Source organism: Emydura macquarii, unplaced genomic scaffold (genome assembly GCF_026122565.2).
Source record: "Emydura macquarii macquarii isolate MOO-44397 ecotype Brisbane River unplaced genomic scaffold, CSIRO-AGI_Emac_v2 contig_67, whole genome shotgun sequence".
Classification (NCBI taxonomy): domain Eukaryota; kingdom Metazoa; phylum Chordata; order Testudines; family Chelidae; genus Emydura; species Emydura macquarii.
This window is the reverse complement of record NW_027130204.1, coordinates 6,890,482-6,911,739: the sequence shown is the minus strand read 5'-3', so window position 1 is coordinate 6,911,739 and position 21,258 is coordinate 6,890,482.

The window sequence follows — 21,258 nt, the reverse complement described above, 5'->3', positions numbered from 1 at the left end:
TGGCAACCTGGTCATAGCTAATTATGTTCTGCTGACCTCAATTCCTGCATGGAGTGTCAATGGAATAGGATATCTTTCTTCTTACCCCCTGTCCTAAACTGTTAGGGTGATGTTAAACAGCTGCTACTTTCCCACTGGCAGCTCGGTGAATAATTCAGAACAAGTCAATATAACTGGTGAAACTAGCCTTGTGTTCTGTTAACGCATCCTCTGCAAACAGCAGAGAGCTGAAGCAAGGAGCTCACGCTAAATGTATAGGCTGACAGTTGGTTCTTACTCATGAGGACTTGAATGTATGTGTCAACAGGGACTTTTGTAAACTATTAGTGAACAGAAAAGTTAGCAAAGTTCACCACGCATAATTTTTCCAAGAGTTCTACCCATCTCTACCCCAGGTGTGCAGTGTCTGAGTACCTCCAACTTCCATTGCATTTATCCTCCCAACACCCTGAGAGGTAGGGGGTGCTGGCATCTGTTTTACAGATGGAGAACTGAAACCCAGAGAGACTAAGGCATAGATATTCCAAAGTATTTTAGTTGCCTAACTCCCACTGAATTCTGTGGGAGTGGGGAACCTAAGGTACCTTAGGATCTGGGCCTAAATATCTTGTCTAAAGTCCTACAGGAATCTGGGGCACATCAAGGCCCTGCACTTAGGTGTCCACAGAACCAACCCAACAGCCTAACCCTTGGGCCATACTTTCTTCATGTTAGCGTAAGATATTATGCACTGACTAGAGAGTAACCCGCTAATCTATGATTCTATGAACTGTGGCAATTGCTGACTAACCACTAACGCTGCTGCTTTCCTACATGGATTGCTTTACCCATGTGCTTTCTCACAGTGCTTCCTTCAGATGTGGGAACACACAGATCCTGCCCCAGTTTACACTAGCTCATGACCCTTCCATCCTTTCTTAGTACTCCCAGGAAGCCCTACTGTTCAAAATGTCAGAGGAACAGATTTGGAAGCTGTCAGTCCCAGGAGACCAGTCAATCAATGGAAACTGTTCTGGCACAAAATGTAGCTAAAAGTTATGAGCCTTTAGCATATTGGAAAGAACAGGGCAGCTCCAGCAAGCAGGGTGTGCATGGCAGATGAACGCTATGATATGTTGTCATTTGATCAATGCCCGGGACTGAGAGCTGGCAGGTGAGTGACATTCCCAGCCTTGCCACAATCTTGTTCCTTAAAAATGAGCTTGGCAAGTCCTTTAATCAGCTGTGCTTCAGTTTCTCTATCTGTATCATCTGATGACATGCAGCCACATTTTCAGAAGCATGCACTGACTGGAGGCACCTCCGTGACCACATTCCCAGCACAAGACGACCCAGGTCTGGTTTTCAGCAGTGCAGAGCATCAGCCGCTGGAATCTTTTTTTTTTTGGGGGCACAAGAAAGTTTCCTATAAATTTTCAAGAGTGAAAAAAGAGACATCTTCAGTCAGGGACCAAGCCTGGAAGTTTCCAGTTCAACGAAAATGATAAGCTACTGAATCCTTGGTCTCCAGATCGAGCTCCGTTTACTCCATGATGAAAGATACAAAAGTTCTACAGCAACAACTTACGCCAATCCCACACCACTGGCTCAGTTTCTTTTCTACTTTCACATCCAACTTCCTCAGCGAATGTGCTGCAGAGCCTAAATTCCATTGCTGCTGCAGCCTAGATGGAAGATAAATCTTCAGGCACCTTCCCCATGCAATAATCGCTCAGCAGGGTTTCCATCACCTTATATGGGAACAAGATCTGAGCTTTATTATCCCATTCCCTACACCCCAACCTCAGAGCTGATGATTTTATGGCCGCTTCTCACCACAGAACTCTGGCTGATCCACTTCCTCGTTTATGTTTGTGCATTAAAAAGTAATAGCGGCACTTTGTGGGTATAGGGCATCTTTCTAGAGGATCACCAGGTGAATTGCAAACATTAACAATGCCAACCAACAGCCATAGCAACAAAGCCAAGATTATTAGAGGGGAAGCAGGACTGACCCCCATAGGAAGATTGCAGTAACATTTTCATTTGAAACCTTGGGCAAGTCACTTATTCTCTTTGTACCTCAGTTTCCCATCCGTATTAAGGGAGGCGGGGGGGGGGGTAAACAGCACTATCATACCTCACAGGGGTGTTGTGAAGCTAAATACATTAAGACTGTGAAGTGCTTTGAGATCTACTGATGAAAAAACACTATGTAAAATCTAGATATTATTTTCAGTCATTTGTAAATTTTCTCAACCTTTGGTGCTGAAATTTTGCTGAGATACAGCTAGATGCTCAGTGGGTGCAAATCAGCAGAGCTCCACTGCAGTTAGTTAAATACTCCTCCCCTACCATGAATGGAACTGGCCCCAGCAGAGCCAACCCGATTCATCACAGCTGAGGAGTTAGCTCTTTGGGCCTGTCTTCACTGCAAAGTCGCAAACACTGCCGCTTGGCTGTGTGGATGCAAGTTAGAGCCATTCAAGGGCTGCTAGTCTTCTGTTGACTTCCCACAATTCCCTCAATGTACCCTGAAAAGACAGATGTGTTCTCCCACAATTCCCTGAGAAAGCAGTCAGAGCCACTCAGCTTGCTGCAGTGCAAAGACTGATGGGTGGCATCCACAGCAGTCCTAGTGTCAGATGTGAGTGAGTGAAGCGTTCATCTGGACACAGCAGCTGGAGGGGGATTTTGCAGTGGGTGTGTCTACACTGCACACTAATCCTGGGCTCGGACTCAGGTTTGAGTCCAAATCTAAACCCCGTTTCTGTCTGCACACAAATCAGTTTGACTCAGGTCAGCAAGTACTCACTATCTAGGTCCAGCTGGGGGGGCGGGGGGTCAGAGCCCAAGTCCTGTTGAGACTCTGGTCCAAGCCCTGTTGTTTTGCAGTGTGGACACAGCTCAAGCCACAGACTTGACTCAGAAGGTCCGAGAGTACAGCATGGACATGTTAGCACAGCCATGAGCCCTAGCTGCAGCCATTTTACAACAGCTGATTTACCGTGCAGTGTGGATGCTCATGTGTGGGCTTGGAACCAGTGAGTCCACAAGCCCGGGTCCTACAGACCAGGCTTACGATGCAGTGAACATGCCCAGTATTGCTGCTCTCACTAGAGCTAGGCTAACTCAAGAGGAGGAACTGGAGCGTAGATACCTTGAGTATGTTTTCCCGTGCATTCTACATCCCTTCGCAAAATGGGGTCCTGATTGTCTGCATGATTCTACAACAATTAGCAGGCAGCTAACTGACGGCATGCAGCGGAGAGTGGTGACGGCCACCTGGGCTTCTCCCCTTTGCTGCAGAGTTCAGGGGGTCCACAAGAGAGGGGTCCCTTAATCTACTTTACTCCGACCCAAGGTGCAGTCTCTCTAGGTGGGCTACTGCTAGGAAAAGGGACAGATTGGTGGGGTTTGTGAACCTGAACATGGCTCATGAATCTGGCCTTATTTAATGGATTTGCAAAATCCTGCCCATCATAGCCTGAAGCCACGTGTACAGAAAACACAGGGACCTGACGGCCAACGAACCTGGGCTGCGTGAGAGTAGCAGGGGAAACAAATTCCAGGTCTGAGGGCTAGAGGATTGTCTGTCTCGGACTCCAAAAAGCAGGCACTGTTAGCAAAAGCAGCTCTGCTCCCAGGCCAGTCCATTGGTGGGCGGAACATCTCTAGGGCTTTAGACATCAGTGGATCATTGCATGATCTATGTGCATAGCGTGATCTATAGGGCAAGTGCCCCTCTCTGAGCAACAAATCAAGTTCTGCACTTGCAAATGCTTCCGAGAGGTTCCCTAATGTAGCTCCATTGCACTAGAATAGCCCAACATCTCCAGTGCAGTTACTGTGTCCTTGCATCTACATATGACTATTCTGTGAGAGCCTGATGGTGAGAGGTGCTCAGCTCCCACCGCCCTTGCTGATGCCCACAGGAATCACAGCTACTCATCGCCCCTTGGAATCAGACCCGTAAGAGCAGAGGCTGATTCAAGTTAAAGGGTCTCAGTGTGGCTGCAAGGTCTGTCTGGGCAGAACGGCTTACAGGATTCGGGGGTCTGTGCTCAACCCTTTTAAAGTCAATTACTTGCACGATGGGTTTCAGTTCCCCTTTCACAGGGGGTCAAGCTCGCCCTTGCAGCCGTGTGCTAAAATAAACATGGAATAGGCAAAAGTTGTTCTGGGGGCTCAGCCCGTAGGGAAATGGGGCATGTTTTTAAGAGCTATGTTGCCAAATTGGCCAGAATACCCTAGTTCTTGAGATTATTTGGCTGTCAGCCCAGCTCCAAGAACTTGACCTTGTCCCACTGCAGCAATGCTCTTGTGCTTGGCAGAACGCCCAAGTCATAGTTCAAGCTTTACAGTCCTTGCAAAAAGACATTTACTCGTGCTCTTGAGGCAAGAGGGATTTCTGTTGATCGTTTTTTGGGCTGCTGCAAAGGGAGGTTTTCGAAGCTGACAAGCCCTATGCTGGACTGAACCCATGATAAACAAACATTCTTGGAAATACGTTTGCCTGAGCTTTAAAGGGCTCTGGGGTCCGGCAAAATGGGAGCCACAGCATCGTTAACATCTGTAGAAACGGTTGGCACAGTCCGGCTGGGACATCGCGACCCTTCCTTGGTCCCAGGCTCCGAGGAAGGCCACAGCGCTGCTACTGAGGGGAATTAGCAGCTGGTTTAAGAGTCTATAGCCCCGGCCTTCCCACAGGTGGGCTGTTTACACAGTCTATCGCCCCAGCCCTTAAGGCAGGGCAGGCAAGCAGCAGTGGCTCCACTGTTGGTAGTGTTAAGGGAGCGCACGTTCACCCAGGGTGGCTAGGGAAGCAGGGAGAGGGACGCAGGCCCACCCTTCTCCACTACATCCCAGCCCAGGGCCCTGGCAGTGGCAAAGGTGTTTGCCACCAAGTCAGCGGGACTCCCGCCGCAACACACCAATGGGGTTCTTGCCCCTGACTTAGCCACTGTCTATGGATGTCCCTAGGCCACTTCCTACCCCTGGTCCCCCGGTACCTGTGCCCATGTATTTCCCTCCGGGTCGCTGGGGAAGGTGGTGAGTGGGTGTCCAGCAAGTCCCTCACCAGAAACACCTGGGGGTCGTCGGCGAGCAGTAGCTCCTCCAGGTCGCAGGGGTTCCTCTGGTCTGCTAGGGCCAGTCCACACCAGTGGGTCCTCCACTCCAGGCAGCTCCTCCAGATCAGGGCCAGACTCAGGGGGCTTCTCCCATCCAGCAGACAGGGGTAGCTTTTCCCAGCTACGAGGGTTCAGTGGCCCTACCCAGTCCTCCAGGCCGGGCAGCCCTACCCAGTCAACAGGGTCAGGTAGCCCCCTCCAGTCACTTGGGCCTGGCAGGTCCGGCCAGGGTTGGAGGCTCCAGTCAGCAGGGCATCTTTGCCAAACAGCCACAGGGCCTGGATCAGGCCTAGGCTGCAGCCTCCAGGAAGACACATGTGCCTCCTGCAGCAGCCTTTTCCTAACTGAGCTGCTGGACCTGTCTTTTATACTGCCAGCCCTGGGCCTGGCTCCACCCCTCTGCTTCTGGGTGGCTGGGCCTGCAGGGCCTGGTTCTGTCCAGCGGGGGCAGAGCGACCCTTCCTTGGGCCCAGGCTCCGAGGAAGGCCACAGCGCCTTACTACAACATCCCAGCTCCTTGATGGGCTGACCTCCAAACCCAGCGGGTTCATAAGCAGGCACATGGCTGTGACGAACTGCCAGGCTATGCGTTCCTTCCTGCTCCATTTTGCAGGCTGCAGTTTGGGGAGCAGGAGAAGGGATTGAGTCAGGAGAATCTTGTGGATTATTTGTTAAATTGCCCCTTTGCCAAACAGTGGGCTATGTCAGGACCTTGCCAGCCTGGGGGTGAGGGGAGGGGAGGAGAACAAAAACAACACAATGGCACCAAATCTGAGCATATTCTTAGAGTAATTTGTGTTATTTACACCTGCGCCCTCGAACAGAGGTGGTTACAAACAGCACGCAGGCAAATCCCTCTAAGGGATCTCAGCCCACAAACCAATGCCTGGTTCCCAGGGAGCAACTTGTGTCAAGGATGGGTGAGATTAAGGCAGGCAGCAAACTGTCACAGCTCCCCTGATGAGAACCAGAGCAGAAACCCACCACTGACTCAGCATTTTCTTCAGGGTCTGAACACTGCCTGCACGCTAAGAAAAAGAGAGTCATGGAAATGCAGGGCTGGAAGGGACCTCAAGAGGTTAGCTAATCCAGCCCCCTGCACTGAGGCAGGACCAAGTAGGCCTAAACCATCACCAGCAGGTGCCTGTTCTTAAACACCTCCAACTATGGGGATTCCATAACCTCCCTTGGAAACCTGTTCCGGTGTTTAACTGGCCTTAGAGTTAGAAAGATTTTCCCAATATCCAACCTAAGTCTCCCTTGCTGCAAATGTTTACTTCTTGTCCTGCCATTGGTGGACATGGAGAACGACAACCTTTTAAATATTTGAAGACTGTTATCATGTCTCCCCTTAGCCTTCTTGTCTGTAGACTAAACATGCCCAGTTCTCAGAACCTTTCCTCATGGGTCATGTTTTCTAAACTTCTTGTCATTCTCTGGACTCTCTCCAATTTGTTCACATCTTTCCTAGTGTGGTGCCCAAAATCAGACACGGTACTCCAGCTGAGGTTGCATTAGTGCTAACTACAGCAGAACAATTACCTCCCGCTCCCTTGTCTGACATATGACACTCATATTAATATAGATCCCAGAATGGTACTTGTCTTTTTTGCAACAGCATCCCATTCATAGCTTCCAAGGCCAGAAGAGACCATTGTGATCATCTAGTTGGACCTCCTGCATAACACAGGCCAGAGACCTTCCCCACAATAATTCCTAAAGCAGATCTTTTAGAAAAACACTCCATCTTGTTTTAAAAATGGTCAGAGATGGAAAATCAACCATGACCCTTGGTAAATTGTTCCAAAGGTTAATTGCTGGGTAAATGTTGGCTCATAGTAATTGTGTGATGCACATAACCCCAGATCTTTTTCTATAGTACTATCACCTAGCCAGTTATTCCCCATTGGGTAGTTGTATATTTGATTTTTCCTTCCTAAGTGAAGTACTTTGCACCTGTCTTTATTGCATTTCATCTTATTGCTTCAGACCAATTTGTCATAGTCATTTTGAATTCTAATCCAGTCATCCCAGCTTGAAGTCAGCCACAAATGTTATAAGTATACTCTCCATTTGCAAGTCTAAGTAACAGTGCTACCTGCTGATTTCTGCCATAACAACTAGTTTAAAAATTGTTTCCCTTTTACCTAATTTGATGCTAGTAAGAGGTACCAGAGAGATGGCCAGTAAAGATCTCCATTTAGCCTCAGTTCAGATACAACATAGACAGTGACATTGCAAGCTTTCCTCACGCTGCCCTGTAGCTGTCTCAGAGACCACCTCTGGGGGGTGGGAAGGGAGAGCTCTTCTTCCTGTTCCATTCACTCCTTGACCTGATTCTCCCTTCTAATGAAGAAATGCTTGGGAAATGGAAATGTTTAGCTAGGAGTCATGGAAAGTGGGGAGGAAGGATGGTCAGGGACTCAGGACCCCTGAGTTCAATTCTTTGCTGTATCACAGGCTTTATTTGTGACCTTGGGCTACTCACTCAGCTTCTCTGGGTTGCACTGAATTCAATCGCAAGACTTCCATGCACCAGTCAGGCTAGAATTTCATCCTCTATGCCTCAGTTTCTCCATCTGTAACATGGGGATAACACCTCAGAGGGGTGTTGGGAAGGTAATACGTTGCAGGCTCATCAGTGTTCAGATGCAATGGTAACGGGGATCATATAAGTACCTTAGATTGACAAAGAAGATTGGTGTGTTTGGTGAATACACTTATGACTTCCAAAACTTCCTACATCAGATTTATTTATCAGCAAGACATAATCATAAATACAAGAGGCCTCTCAAGCACTATGATGTTCCCTTCCTGCAGATGGCTGGAAATGTTCCGAGATGCAATAGTTGCAATTAACTTGCTGATGAAATTAGTGCCCTGAAATGGTTATTTTTTAATGGAGATCCAGGTCATTCAGTTTGTAGCTATTATAGCTTAAACAAAGAGGTTAGAAGAAGTTAAAGCACTTTCCTACTGCTACATTAGGAAAAGAACGTGTTGTAAAGAAAAGAAAATGGTGTAAATAACAGAGGCAGCATGGCCTAGTGGAGGGTGCACTGGACTGGGAATCAGCAGACCTGGGTTCTATGGCCTGCTGGGTCATCTTCTGTAAGTCATGTCCCGCTCTGTGCCTCAGTTTCCCCATATGTGGAAGGGGGATAATGATACTTACAGTGCTGAGAGATCTAGAGGTGAAAAGCGCTATTTAAACACCAGTTGTCGTTATCCCTCATCCCACTCTCAATGTTTGGGGGTGTATGGTCCAAAGTGTTGGCTCAAACCACTCAGAAGGTTTCCCTCCAGTTACAGCTCCTATAAGCTGTACCCATGAGAATCCCCCTGGAGCAGGTTTGGCTCTGGACAGCTGTAACCATCCCCAGAATAGAAGGATTCCAGGGATAGAAAGGAGCTGTTTGGACTGGGAGGAGATGGGCTGCATAAGTTACACCAGGGAACGTTTTGGCCCCCATAAGAGGCCAGAACTTGGAGGGCACAAAGGTGGCTTAAAGCCCCCTTAGCTTCTCCTCTCCCTGGACAGGGAGCCCTATGGTGTGCCTCTAAGATGCCCAGCACCAAATCTCACCCACAGGGACCAGCTATGAAATTCAGATCTGAAGAAGGGTTTGGATCCCCAACTCCTGTTCTCAAAAGCTTAGGGCTGCCCCATTGCAAAGATCTATTTTGGGCCCATTATTAGCAAAAATATTTCCAATAAAGCAATCTACTCCCAACAAACAGCACCCAGGGTGAGTAACTCACTTAGGTGCTTTTCCACAGCCTGTTAGGCACCTGTCTGCATCTTTAGGTGCCTGAATAAGTCTGTCCCTAAATACTTTGATGAATCTGGCCTTCAGCTCTTGTGTCACACAAGTGCTTTTGAAATGTCAATTCTTACTCTCCATTAAGTCCATCTGCAAACTGTAGATAATGATACTGTCTTCTCCCACCCTTTGTGTGTCTTGCCTGTTTAGATTGTAAGCTGTTCCAGGCAGGGACTATTTGTGTCTTACTATTTGTCTTACTTACTATTTGAGTCTGTGTATCCCCCAGCACAACTGGGCCCTGATCTTGGTTGGGGCAACTTTAACAACAACTGCTCTTTAAATCACCCAGCAAAAAAAGCATTCAGCTGGTGCCAGCAATCCTAGCCATCCAATAGCCCTCTTATTATTGCCCTATTTACAGACCTGCTTCTTCAAACTTTTCCGTCTTCTCCTGTTTCCTGCCGGGATATCATCTGTGCTCATGAGGATTTAATAATGCCAACCCTGTGGAATGCTGCCCCATTCATCACCACTGCCTCTAATGAATTGGATAATTTAATTCTTCCCTAATGAATACAACACCAAATTAAAAGATACCATAGACAGCCCCATCAGCGGACTGATTTTGTTTCAATTTATTACCTTTTAAATTACATTGGATCCCTGAAGCATCCAGATGCTGGCAATGGAGCAATAGCATTTCAGAGTTTATTATTGCTGATAGCAACCTCTGTTTAGATCAGAGTCGAGTATTAGGATCAGTTGGAAGGAACAGCAATAGGAAGGTCATCCAAATGCCACCAGTTTTTAGCCACAATATTTCTTAGCTAATGGGAGAGCTAAGACAATGTTTTTGAGGCAATTATTTTTTGCCCTGTTTACTGCTACTGTAACATTTTACACAGGGATTCAGAGGTTAGAGTGGTGTGAAAAGTGTTCTTAACTTTTTGTCCAACCCTGGCTTGCCTGAAGCACGTGTGTGTGTGTTTTTATTTATTATATATATAATGTGTGTGTAGGTAGCTTGAATCACTGGTGTACCTGTTCTCTGAGTGCAGGATGGACTTCAGGCACCTCAGTGGCCAGATCCGCACCTTTTCCCAGAAGAACACTGATGCAGAAAAAACTAAAGAGGCAAAGGAGAAGGGCTGCAGGTTCAAATCATGGTGAGCTAGATAAAACAGGAGGAGCTGCACCTTAGTGTCTTAGTTCCAAGGCTACGTGCTACAGGAGGAGAGGATTTACATTATTGATCATTAAATCCCAAGCCCCACTTCTCATCCAGGGCCCAGTGGTGTTTGTTCAGTGATCCCTTCGTCCTAGCCCCAAAGGTACATAGACACTACACCCCAGACTTAGGCATCTATGTCCCAGTTTTAGGATCCGTTACAATTCCCAAAACTCCTGCTTGCCTAATCCTGTAAGTGCTGACATTTATTTGGTGCCTAAGCATCTGCAGTCAAAGGCCTCTAGGTGCCTCCGTTTCTGCCCCTGGGCACAAGCACAGCTGCCTCCCACCAGGCACCTTGGCCCCAGAATGATTCATGAACCGGGGCAAGAGAGGCATTTCTCATACAATCCTAGAAGATGAGAGTTGGAAGGGATCTCAGGAGGTATCTAGTCCAACCTCCTGCTCACAGCAGGACCAGCCCCAACTAAATCATCCCAGCCAGCGTTTTGTCAAGCTGGGCCTTAAAAAACTTTAAGGTTTTAAAAAACCATCTCCCTAGGAAACCCAATGAAGTGCTTCACCACCCTCCTAGTGAAAAAGTTCTTTCCTAATATCCAACCCACACCTCCCCCACTGCAACTTGAGACCATTGCTCCTAGTTCTGTCATCTGCCACCATTGAGAACAGCCTAGCTCCATCCTTCCTGGAACCCCCTTTCAGGTAGTTAATGGCTGCTATCAAATCCCCCTCACTCTTCTCTTCTGCAGACTAAACAAGCCTAGTTCCCTCAGCCTCTCCTCATAAGTCTTGTGCTCCAGCCCCCTAATCATTTTTGTTGCCCTCCTCTGGACTCTCTCCAATTTGTCCACATCCTTTCTGTAGTGGGGGTCCCAAAACTGGACACAATACTCCAAATGCGGCCTCACCAGTGCTGAATAGAGGGGAACAATCACTTTCCTCGAAAGGCTGGCAATGCTCCTACTTTCTCCACCTAACCTGCTTGTGGAGCCCAAGCCAGCAGGGTCCCATTCAAAATCTGGGGTTGATGCCCACCTTATAACTCACCTTAGACATGAGATGCAGGTTCAATCCCCCCCTCTGCCTAAAGGGGAGGGCTGTAACCACCAGGCTATGGGCTATGCTGATATGTGGCTGCTTCAGTCTCTGCTGCTGAAGCTGTTCCACAGTGGATAATAATTAAAGAGTGATTGGAATAGGGGGACTGTGCCCAGGGTCTCACCTCCCAAGGGGGTGCCCTAGCCATGGGACTACATACACTCTCTGGCCCACAGACTCATTCTCACCAGCAGTGATGTAGAGGTCTAAGCTGCCTAGCTTCAGGAGCAGGGTTCCCAGCTGTGGATCGCAAGGAGAGCCAGGCGCTTCCCAGCAGCTCGGACTTTAGCACTGATCTCCATGAGAAGGGTGAGACTTAGCACACACCCCTCTCTTTGGCATCTCTCACTGGCTAGCTTAGGCTGGGTCCCATTCTCGGGTGCCTACCTGTCCTCCTGTGTTGTAGAGGGAGCTTAGGAGGCTGACTCAGGCTTTGGGGACGGCACTGCACGCCTGTGATTTTTCCGGGTACCTAGACATCAGGCTTTGCGATGCTCAGCGTCACAACACACATGTGCCTTTGTGGAGCCAGGCTTCCACATGGGAGACTGTTACAGCTGGTCCTAGCCTCTGGAGGAAAGTGAAGTGCAAATACTGGCCTGTTTAGGCAGTCTGGTTTGCTGGGGACTTCCCTGTGGAGGTATTGAACTGTGCAGCCTGGAAAAACCCAGACCAAGAGGGAGAGAGATGAAGACTGGGGCCAGAAGCCTAGAGTGGGTGCCCTCATGGGGGAAATACAGGTGCAGTTGCCCTGATCTGGGACAAGGTGAGGATCTGCTCCCCCAACCCCTAAAATTGCACAGCATCCTATCTACATTGTGGCTTGTTTTACACCAGGCATATTCTCTATCTATATGGTCTCCTGCCATCAGCACATCTGAGCACCTCCTGTACATTAATTAGTTTAGCCTTGCACCACTTGCCCCTGTGCACTACAGATCTAGCATTATCCTCTGACAGATGGGAAAAGAGGCACTAAGTAACATGCCAAAGGGCGCCCCGGGAGCTAGGACCAGAGCTGGGAAATGACTCCAGTTCTCTCACACTGCAGACCTATGACTTCCCCTCAAGACTTGTGGGTCCTCAGCCCCCCTGAAAATCTAGCTCCCTATTGGCTTTATATTATGGCCCCAATTCAGCAAAGCACCAAAACACATGCTTAACTACGAACCAGGAGAGCTCCTTTCAGGTCCGATGGCCCCTTCTGCCACTGGTTCGGGCACTCTCTCTCCAGCATGCTCTATCTGCGTGGCACGGCCCGCTAGCCAGGCCACTGTAGTATTCTCCTGCCAGGGGCACCAAAGTCTCTCCAGAGACACTATCTCCAGCAGTCTTCCCATCCACTGCCCTGACTGTGCCACTTCCCCAGTAGCTGGTAGCAGAACTAGGGCCTACCCTCCGCTCCAGGCTCCAGCCCAGGGACCCTCTACTCAGCAGCCAAGGTCTGCAGCACCTTAAAGCATGCTGCCATTTCCCTTAGCCTTTTCCTGCACCCTCGCCCCCAGGTTTTCCACCTTCCCCCTGCAATGGCCAGAGAACAGTTGCAAGCTCCTTCACTGCTACCCCCTTGTACTGCCAGCTTCCTGGCTTTAACCTAGCCCCACCGGTTCCTTCTCAGCTGGGATCCACCATCATTCAGGGTTCCTCAGGCCACCCAGTTCCCCTCAGCTGGGGCCCATTGGGTTAATTGGCCCCTTCACAACCTCACTAACCCCTTCTGGGCTGAGGTGGAGTGAGCACCTCACCTCACCTCACCCACCCACCCACCCATCCCCTCCTGGCTCTGACCACAGTCCCACCAGTCCCTGGATGCCAGCGCATCTCAGTTGTTCTCTACAGGCTGTAGTGACGTGTTCTGAATCCCCTGCCCTCCCCCTGTACTGGATGCAGAACAGACTCCAGCACCGCAGATGAGGCTTTCCGGGCACTTACTGACCATCACAAAAGCTCTGCAGAGAGCTGGGCCACGCTCTGCCTGGTTGAAGGGAGAGGGGTTTATGGGTGCGGTGAGCAGATTGGATGCAGCTGGTGAGCAAACAAGAGCCCCTCTTCCCCCTCGGTGTCACTCTCCTCGCCTCACCTTCCAAACCCCATTTCCTTTGCTAAAAAAGACAACAGTGTTCTGTCCAGGTGGGGCCTTGTTTCTCCAACGGTAGTGGGCTTAATGAGGCCTCTGATGAGGCAGAGCATCCCTGGGAAGAGGACAGATGCACTGCCTGAGCAGGGGTGCTGGGCAATATTAGCTTATGGAAGGGGCTTCTCCCGTGGTGACTTTGGTTTGTTTTTTGTGGTCTGTAAGGAGGTGGGGCTAGAGTCCAACCCTAGCACCACCCACCCAGGAGTCCTGATGGCCATAGGCAGATCTGGCTCGTACCCCCAGCTTGAGCACTCTCTGGTGCCTACAAACAGCTGCTGTGTGCACATCCTTCTCTCCCCCACTCCTATTGCAGCTACACAGGGATAATTGGGCCCATTCAAGTTGGATGGGGGGAGAGGAAAAAAACCCTCCCTTTGCCCGTATCTTCCATAGCTCCCTTCCTCTGTTTCTATTAATCATTGACCTCCGCCCCAGCCACACACACAAAGACAAAACAACCCGTGAGCCAGGAAAAACTGGATGCTCATGTACTTGTATTACAGACAGTGCCAAATCCAGACTGGTGGCACCAGTGCGGAAAAGAAGGGCCCAGCCTGCCTCCTTGCCTGCTAATGCTAGTATCTGAATGCTAGCCAAAACCTACCTGGACTCCTGTGTGCCCCAGCTCAGGAGGTTTTACAGGGAAAAGATTATCCAGCGAGACACTTCAAAATGACTCATACTGGGGCATGGTAGCTGCATACTACAATTCAAATTGCTAGGGATTAGTGAAGCACTACGGCACTAGTGTGGAGCTTGGGAAGCCCCTAGTTTAGTCCCCAGTGTGTTGGTCCTGAGGACATCTGTTCCAATTTCAGCTGCAGAGGGATTTGTTACCGGGAGTTCTCCTCTAGGGCTCTGCACCTTTTGGGCTTGCTCTGGTCCCTAACCCCACACGTTTGTTGGGTTGTAAGGCCTAGAGCTGTGCAGGAGATGGTTTTCCCTTCCTGGGAATGTTTTCAAGAGTTCAAAAATTTTTCCCATCCCAAACTGGGATGAAAAGTCTCAAAAATTGTCACAAACAGAAAAAGCAATTCCCCTCCACCCCCCAGTTCAGGTCAATCGAAATGGCTGGTTTCACTGCCCAGAGGCACAGCTGTAACAAAAGCAGCACCCAAAACGCAGGTGACAACTGTGTGGGCTGGCGTGATGGAGTATCACCCCCGGGGGGTAAGCCAGGAGGCCCTGCCCCACCCTGGGGCTGGATTGTATAAACAGCAAGGGAAAGCTGGGAGAATAGAAACTATATGGACTGCAGGCAGTTCTCTCGGGGTCCAGGAGATCAGTCCACCAAACTCAAAGACTTGGTGTTGTATTTGGGAGTTCTGATTTAGTCGGTTGATCCTGCTTTGAGCAGGGGGTGGGACCAGATGACCTCCTGAGGTCCCTTCCAACCCTCATCTTCTATGATTCTATGAACCAGAACCTGAGCTGAGGGCCTTGTTTGTTGTCATTGCTTCTATCCTGAAGCCTTATTAACAGAGAGTATGACGTTTTATCAGTGCATTTTGGCTTTTCCTTCTTGCTTCTCCCCACCTCAGCTGTTGAAGTGAACCTGTTCCTGCCCCTGTCTGGGGAAATTAAAAGGCACACCTGCAGTGCCAATACAGGCCGCAAAGGGTCATGCAGGGACTACCCACACCTTTACATCCTGTAGCTAGAAAAAGGAGCCGGGATTCTCTGGGTTCACTTCCAATTTCTGCTAGTGTATCACCGACCTTGTCTAGTCCAGGAAAAAAGGTTTGTTAGCTAACAGGTTTAATTAAGTGCTGTTTAAAAACATGTTAGCAACTAGTATAGACAGGGTTTAATACATTTAACTCTCTCCTAAGGCAGCCTGTTATCAGCTAATTCATTTTTAAATGTGTTAAAGAAGCAAAAGCACTGACAAGTAGTTTTGGGAATAAAACTTGGTAACTCTTTTTACCCTTTTATTCACTCATTTATTCATGAACATTTGAGTGAGCTAGGTTTTATTCACAAAAAAGCAAGCAAAACCGCCAGTAGTATGAATAAACATTCACAGGAGTATTTACACAGAGAATTCTTTGGCACTCATTTTGAAAAGCTCTTTTATTATTTGCCCAAAAGTTCCATCAAATAATTACCAGTAAGTGATCAAGGATGTGATAAGAACTAGAGACAAGATTCCCCTTTATGAAGCTTAGGTTGTCCAATCAAAAAATAGAAACTGCACCATATGACTGAGGTGACCAATCGCACTCCATGAAGTGTGAATTAGGAATGGCAAATACTTATATAAAGCCAGTGTGTAAACCATGTAGGCCCAGATCCTCAAAGATAAAAAGGAGCCTAAATACTTTCAAGGATCTGGGCCATGGAGACTAATATTTTTATTTACAGTAAGGCTCCTGGATCCTACTCTGGCAGCACAAAGTGGCCTCAAGGTGTATGAAAATCAGCCCTTGTGTGTACAAACGATCAACCGATTCAGTGATCAGGATGAATTGTGAACACATTCCTAGAAATCACAACTGCTTTAGGGATGATTTGCAAACAAACAAAACAAAAGGAGCTACATATGTTGGGTATATTATCCGCAAAAACTTATCCAGCCAGCTTTAATGGGCGAGACTTATCTACTGTACTTTGCAGATGGCTGTGAAGCTTAATTATTAATGACTGCAAAGTGCTTTGAGGCTGTCACATGGAAAGCAGTAAATAAACTCCAAGTGGTTTTATCACAATTGAGCCTAATAAAATAATGGAACAAAGAATAAGGTGAACAATCTGTCAAAGTCTAGAAGGTAAAGAACAAAGCAAGCCAAATAAGCTATTTGGGAAGTGTTTCTTAAGTGTTTTAAGATCTTTGGATGGAAAACATTGGAAAAATGAAAAGTTTAGCTGAATTTTATGTTTTCCTTTTTATTTTATTTTCTCTTGAAATTTGGTTTTGCTTTTGTACACTCAAGAGTGGATTTAGACTCCCACGAAATTGCGTGGAAAGCCAAATAAGCCTTCTTCCACCTGTCTTTACCCAGTAGAACAATACCATCTGTGATTCAGCTCCTGGCCAGACAGTAACTTTATTTGAAGGCTCATTGTCATTTATCACCCCAAAGAGCAATTTCATCTGAAATGCTGAATCCAATTACAGACTTGCTTTGCTCACTGTATTGCTCACTCTTTATTAATAGGGTGCTTACCACATATCCTGGTCTTCATCATCACTGGGGGACCAGCACTGTTTCCTCTGGGTGACTGTGAGCTACTTATCTTGCCAAATGTTATATTCCTTCCTTTTTCTTGCTTCACTTATGGAATTTAGGGAAATATGCCTCCGTCCATTTCACAATAGCTGTTTCCATCCAGCTGGAAATGCAGAAAAGGATTTCCAGGGACTGCAAAGTCCTTTGAATGTAGCTGAGTCAAAAGACAAACTCATCATGACATTCCCCAGTCTACAGAACTCCAAGTGCTACAGGTTTCCTAGAGGAACTGATAACAATGATAAATGTTATGGTGTTGAAGACCCCTAGGTTTATTGTAGATGAACTATTGTAAGCAGCTGGGAAGCATTACAGCCTGCACATCTGTCCGTACTTGGGATGCTGAACGCTGTCTCGCCATATTTATCTTGCACAACAAATGCTTGCAAGATTTGTGTATATTTGGAACTGTAGGAATCAGAAAGGAATATCAATGTGCAGAAATACTGTCATTGTGGTTTGGGATCATCCCCTAGCTCTCTGGACAGTGCACCAACTAAACCTAGGGTTTTTAAGTGGAGTTTGGCTGGCAAACACTGCCTGGATCTTGGCAAGAATGAAATCAATGACCGGACTTTGTTTGTTTATTTTGGACAGGCCCAGAGACCTGAATAGTCACATGTTGATAACACATGCTGTAACGGCCTTAAACCTTCTATCAGAATTGCCAATGGTAGGCCTCCAGCGGGCGATATCTGTTCCTCTCCACAACACAGTCACACTCTGGAGCTGATCTTTAGAACAGGAGCAAACATCCCACCCACCCATCCTGAACAGACGAGTATCTCCTCCAAACAGAGAGATGAGCCCATCTGGACAGGAGCCGAGGCCAGTCACTGTGCAGCAAGGCACCCTCATCAGCTCCTGGAGCTGATCACATTCAAGAGAGAAAATCACGCCGAACCAATGGGCCCGAGAGGTGAAGAGCTGGTGAATCATCATGCTCGTACACTGAATGCTTCTCTGCCAGCAGCACCCTGAGAGCTCCCCATGGCTTGCAGGTGACCTGAGGTGGAGGACGCAGGACTCTCCCGCTACCCCTGCTAGCGACAGGCTGGGAGTCCTCTATGCGAGAGTTGCATTAAGAGGGCACATGCCCTAGCCCACCCCCATCTGCATTAGCTGAGGAAGCTGGAGGATATTTTCCCCTGCTGATGTCATCTGGGGAAGGGGAGATTGGTTGGGAGGCTGGTGACCAGGGGCTTGAGGGGAGGTGTCTAAGCTATGAAAGTAGGGGACTCATTTGGTGGGGGACGTGCTAGTGAAAGTCTTTCCCACCCCTTCGTTTGGTTTGCTGGGCTGCATTTCCTTCCCTGGGTCAGAGGAAGATTAATCTCAGGTGGGAATCCAGGGCATGTCTTGGAGGGCTGTTGGCCGGGTCTGTTGTCTTGTGGGAGGAGAGGGTGATGAGTGAGATGAGGGGACCCTCAGTTTGTGCTGCTTAACGCAAGGTCAGCAGGGAATAACATAACCCGCTCGTGAGCTGCTAAGAGATGAGGGTCCCAGCTTTGCATGTATGATACTGCAGGATGGAGGCACAGCTGCTTCCCACCAGGAATCGGATGAAACGTGAACCAAAGTGGGTGGGAAGGTGGACGGCCTTGTTTACATTGGGCCTGAAGGGTATGACATCTGGGCACTGCAAATCAGCAGAGCTTTCACTGCCGTGGTGTTGAAGGCACCGAGGTGCCTGGTGATATTAATCCCCACGGGGCTGACGAGTGGCCTGAGCCAGCTGATGATTTCATGACCATTGTGAGGATGGAGGACTTGTCCCAGGAGTCCGAAGGCTCAGTCATCAAGCCAGCACACTCTGGATCAGGTGTCCATGTTCATAGGAGATGCTGGAGTGTGAGATTGAGCCGCATCTTTCCCATCAGGGCCGGACCTGTTTTGATGATCTGCCCATGGAGTTTAATGGGTCCTGAGCGCATGTACTGTATCAGCAATATGCCATTTGCTCAGCAGTCTGGTAGTTTTTAGATGCATCACTTACGCTTGATCATTCACCAAGGCTCCCACGCTCCAGTCTTCTTGGTGGAAGGACCATTCACAGCTGACCATTCGCCAAAGCGCCCATGCCATGCCAAAGGCTACTTTGTGTTTTGTTTTTCCCAGCATTTATCTCAAGTATTTTAATTAAATGGTGAATGAAATGCAGGGCCCCCATGTAAATATTTGCATTTGGAAAAGACCAGCTCAAAGAGGTTAGGAATTGATTCCGCTTTATTAAAGCACCTTTTTATCCAGAGACTGTTCTACTCACAATCAATGCATAATTAAATTGTTATTGCTGTCTTACAGCCAGGCTGTTGCTCAGTCCTTGTGCTGCTGCAGCCAGGCTTCCCTCCATTGATCTGTTACCATCCTCATATCCCAGCTCTGCCACTGATGCCTTGTGGGACCCCTGGGCACGTCTCTCTCCCACCCTTGAGTATTAATTATTTGTATCATGGTAGCCCCAGTCATGGACCAGGACCCCATTGTCCCAGGCGCTGTACAAACCCAGACCAAAAAGATGACCCCAGCCCCAAAGAGTTTGGTCTGTCTTGGCTATTTAGACTGTAAGGCTAGATCCAATGGGGTTAAGTGCTTAAATCCCTTTGAGGAACTGATTTTAAGCTCTTGGGGGCAAGAACTGTCTCTCACTATATATCTGGTCAGCCTCTAGCACAACAGATCTTAGGTGGGGGGTCACTAGCTGCTACTATCATACAACTCATGATAAATAATATTGTTCAGCTGTGTTGTTGCATTGACCCTTTTTGAGATAACAGCAGATCCTAAATGTTAAGGGCCTGTGCTTCTCATCTGCACTAAGATTCTTTGGCACTGATCTGGCAGCGTAAAGGGGCCTATAGCTTTTATACAGTGCTGAAGAGGCGGAAAGTGGCCTTAGTGCACATGTGAATCGGGTCTTATATTAAATAAGGTGGGGAGGGAGGGGACCATCCCAAATAAATTCAACTAGATAAATATGTGCTCCCTGTAAAAAGACCTGTGGCAAACCCTTCTCTATCATTCAGCTGGTTAAGTGAAGCAAGCAGGGACTGTCTTTTTGTTGTGTGTTTGTACAGCACCTAGCACAATGGGAGGGGCCTGATCCCTGGCTGAGACATCTAAGCACTATCACACTATGAATAATCATAATAGTTATGGTAATATGGCTGCTTCCACCTCTTTTTCAGGGCTCCCATGGGAAGCTGTGTGTTCACATTCCTTTAGAGAATGCAGGTAGGATTTTCAATGTCATTTGGGGGATTTGGGTGCCCAGTTCCCATTAATTTTATTGGAAAGTGGGTGTCCAGAGTCCTTTGAAAATTTCACCCACACCCCACATCTGGTTCTTCCCAACGTGGGTTATTTTTCTCCACACTCAGTGTGCTTTGCTTGGGTTGTATATACAGCAGATATCCACAAGATGGTACTGCAAGCACAATTTTGTTTTGTAGTATCAAACATCCAGCATTCCAGACCTGCTCATCTCTTGGTCTGAATTCCTAGAAATATGCTGGGTTTTTACCCATTTATTTGGAAGTTAAGGGCCTGATCCTGCCCAAGGTGCAGTCAGTGGGAGGTTTGCCATCAACTTCAATGACAGCAGGATCATCTAAAAAACAACAGCTGATTCGGCCACAGCACAAACTGTGCCTTGTCCTGTGTAGTCTGATGGGTGCGTAGCACTTTGGAGGTTGTACACATATCACATTGTCCCACACTCAAGAGCCACCAGCTGGCAGGACTTTGGAGTTGGGGCTGGTGAGGGTGGGACTAGATTCCTGCTCGTAAGTGACCCCAACCCCGTTCGTCTGCACCAGAGCAGCCTGGTGCTGGTGTGTGGCCCTGTTCTCATTTGTCTGCTCCCTGGTCTCTCCCAGCCTTGGTGGAACACCACATGGAATGAACCCTGCTAGCACAGTCTGGCCTGCCCTGCTTTGCCATGCAGCTCAGAAGAGCTTCTCCTGCCCCTGGGCGAATCACAGTGTTTTGCAGAGCGGCGTTAGGTCCCACAGCACCAGTAAACGTAATACCGACCTTGAACAAATGGGGAAACTGAGGCACAGAGCAGCAGCATGAGATGCCGTGGGTCACAGCATGAGTCAGTGGCAGTGGGGGCTAGAGTGCAGGAGTCGTGGTCTAAGCCCCCCACCTCGAACCTCTAGATCAGGAGAGCAGAGGGTTCCCAGCTGCTGAACAGCACTGCACACCTCATTCCCCCAAAACCCCTGCCAGCTGACCAATCCCACAAGCATTCCCCAGATACCAAGCATGAGCCCAACCCTGCAGATTTCCTGCCCTGGTGCTCCCACAAGGGAGGGAAATATTTACATAGGGGGCTCGCAGGTCCTGGGTAGCTTCCCTGCCTCCCACCCAGCAGGTTGAAACACTTGCTCACGCTTCAATGGTGCATGGTGAGGAGTGGGAGCTGCATGGTACTGACACAGCATGGAGGCGATGCTGAGCTCCCCAGGCAGGGGGCACATCCCATCATCCTCCCACCTCTCCTCCCCCTTATAAAACTAAATGAAAACCTTACACTGAAGAAACAGATCCAAGGAGATTGTGTCTGACTCATTTCAGTCCATGTGATCTATGTGAACATCTTCAAGCACAACCACCTTGGGGATGTGAGTGCGGGGGGGGGAGTGTCGTGTGTAAGGATGGCATCTTCAAAGGCTCCTGAGGGAGTGGGGCACCCAACTGAAGGGGATCTAGGTGCCTAGCT